This window comes from Haliotis rufescens, unplaced genomic scaffold, assembly GCF_023055435.1.
Source record: "Haliotis rufescens isolate VD_foot unplaced genomic scaffold, xgHalRufe1.0.p SCAF_16, whole genome shotgun sequence".
Classification (NCBI taxonomy): domain Eukaryota; kingdom Metazoa; phylum Mollusca; class Gastropoda; order Lepetellida; family Haliotidae; genus Haliotis; species Haliotis rufescens.
In genome coordinates this window covers 4,820,594-4,823,305 of record NW_025963846.1, presented here as the reverse complement: position 1 = coordinate 4,823,305, position 2,712 = coordinate 4,820,594, and positions in this window count along the sequence as shown.

Sequence of the window (2,712 nt, the reverse complement as noted above, 5' to 3'; positions counted from 1 at the left end):
GTTTAAAAACTAAACAAATAACTTACAACTCATTAATGTGAGTCTGAGTTTATTTCAGTAGAGAGGCCACCGGCCACTTATACAATATAGATACAGTGGATTACAACAATAGCGGGCGCCAGATAATATAAGGGGAATACATAGTGAAACAATTGAATAATTGCATACATTTGAAAACCTGTTGTCGTTTCTTGAAAGCAAGACAAATATATTTAGCTAATTTATTAATAACATGTTTATTTTGGTAAGACATAAGAGTGCAAAATTTATCAAATGAAGGTTGTGAATGGTAATACTTAGGTATAAGACTATTTCTCAGATCTGACTCATTAACTCATTCGGCATTACGCGAACAAAAACCTTATAATTCATAAACGTTATAATTCTGTTGAATGTTGATAAATAATTTCGAAATGTTAATCCTTTGCTGGTACCATTGTATTGATTGCCGTGCTACATAACTGTCTTAGCTAGACTAGACTAAGGTAACATTGTACTATTTTAAAGTTTATTAATACAAATACCTGTCTCGGGCTCGGAGGGGCCCTCAGTCATGTCCCGCTGTAAGGAATAAAATAACATCTATTTCTGAAGTCAGTTGGTCTAAATGATGCGAGCGTATTAACACTGAGGCAAAAGTTACGATTATCGGAGAGATTCGTTTGCTGGGGAAACACAGACCTGGGGCCTTTAAGACCCTAATCAATGCTCTCTTTAACCGATTGAAACCTGGTCATTTGGTCACTCTAGGAATTGATGCTGTGTGTCTTTCGTGTACCCGCATAGACGGCGGTTGTCAACGCAGCAACCGACTTATATCGACTTCGATACTTTGAAAAAGTCTTTTATATACAAAATCAATTACGAATCGCTTACTGACAGTTATTTCCCCATTGGAGTTGACCATAAGAGGCTGAAGGTTCTTGTGGGGGACTGGTTCCCAACTTGGGTTATAGGAATTAGGGGAGACGTGGCCGATGCAAGTGGATAGTCGACAGGTGATAGATCGATTGTAGATGAATAGATAGTTATCTGGATGGCGCTATACTGTTGTCACCTGGTGTATTATGATATCGGACTCGGGGTTTGTGGGTCGATATCGGCGAGTCGCTCTGCTGATTTGCTGAAAATGAAACCATGTTGGTCGCCATTACGTTGTAGGGTTATTGGTGACGACGCAGAGACCATGTCATCCATCCAATCGCTCACTCCTCAATGGAACTTAATATATCACTCATGCATGTGTGTGTGTGTGTGTGTGTGTGTGTGTTTGTGTGTGTTTGTGTGTGTGTTTGTGTGTGTGTCTCCTTTCCCCCGTCACGAGATGAGAGAAAATAATATTTTACGAGACACGTGGAATATCATATTTGTATTTTACTTTTTGTGTAGTTGTCTGCTGGAAAATTAAAATATTTTATTACAAATTAAAACTTTTAAACATAAATTCTCCCAACCTAACACACAGAGACGTTTCACCATCCCTTGTAATTGCGACAATTTTCCGTGTTTGCAAAATCTCTAAATATATGAACAAAGGTAACAAAAAAATATTTGAGGTCACTAAAATTCTTTATCATACATTTGGATATGATTAATAACAAAATCAGCTTCAACGAGAAATATTCTTAAAATCTACGAGACCGCTGTTAGAAACGAAGGAATACACGCAGGTCAAGTAACAGGTCAAGAAATTTACAGTTTATAACAAAACATTGTCAAGAGAATAACAAACAGCATGCAAGAAGCGATAGTAACTCCATAAATGACCATCTGTCATTATTTTGCCTTGTCATTTTGGAACTAACGTAAAAATGAATCTAACAGTTTGTCTATGGGCTTGTCACTTACGACAAAGGGAGACAATTTGCGGGGAGAAAACTCTTGTATGACAGTAGTTACGTCAAAGTTCACTGCCTTGAAATATCAAGTGTCATGTTCACTGCAATGAAAGTATCACTTTTCTCAACTTCTGAAAACCCGGGCTTTCACACTGAAGTATATAATAAATAAATAAATGTACATTATCACTCACTCGTGCACACTCTCACTCACTCATGCACACTATCACTCACTCATGTACATTATCACTCACTCAGGCACATTATCACTCACTCATGCACAATATCACTCACTCATGCACAATATCACTCACTCATGCACACTATCACTCACTCATGCACAATATCACTCACTCATGCACAATATCACTCACTCATGCACACTATCACTCACCAAACCTGTATTCATGGGCTTCATCATTGGGTTAACATCCAACACCTGCGTCGCTTCGAGTTTCCATGTCGCATCACGCCACACTATAACCAGGTACTGTTGTTCTGACCCGCGTTAAGTCAGACTCACTTACTGGAAATAAATAACGCCAACTATTTCGTAAATAAGCTGTATGTTACAAGCTCGTTGTTAGAGTGAGTGAGTCATTAAGTGCATAATGCATAACGCCGCGGTCGGAGATATTCCAGATATTATGACGACGGTCTTCTTGGAGTCTAGGTACGGGTGCCTATTCCGCCCCGGTATCCTCAACAGGTCTTAATTTACCCGAAGATAGTTAGATTAGATTTAATGGTTTTACCCCTTGGGACCAACTTATTCTCGGACACTGAGCAAAGTGGAACCTTGCTATTGAGTCACCTTAGTGAATCCAGCCCAGGCACTTCCAGTAGTGGATTATTAATGAGCAGTAATTGAGCC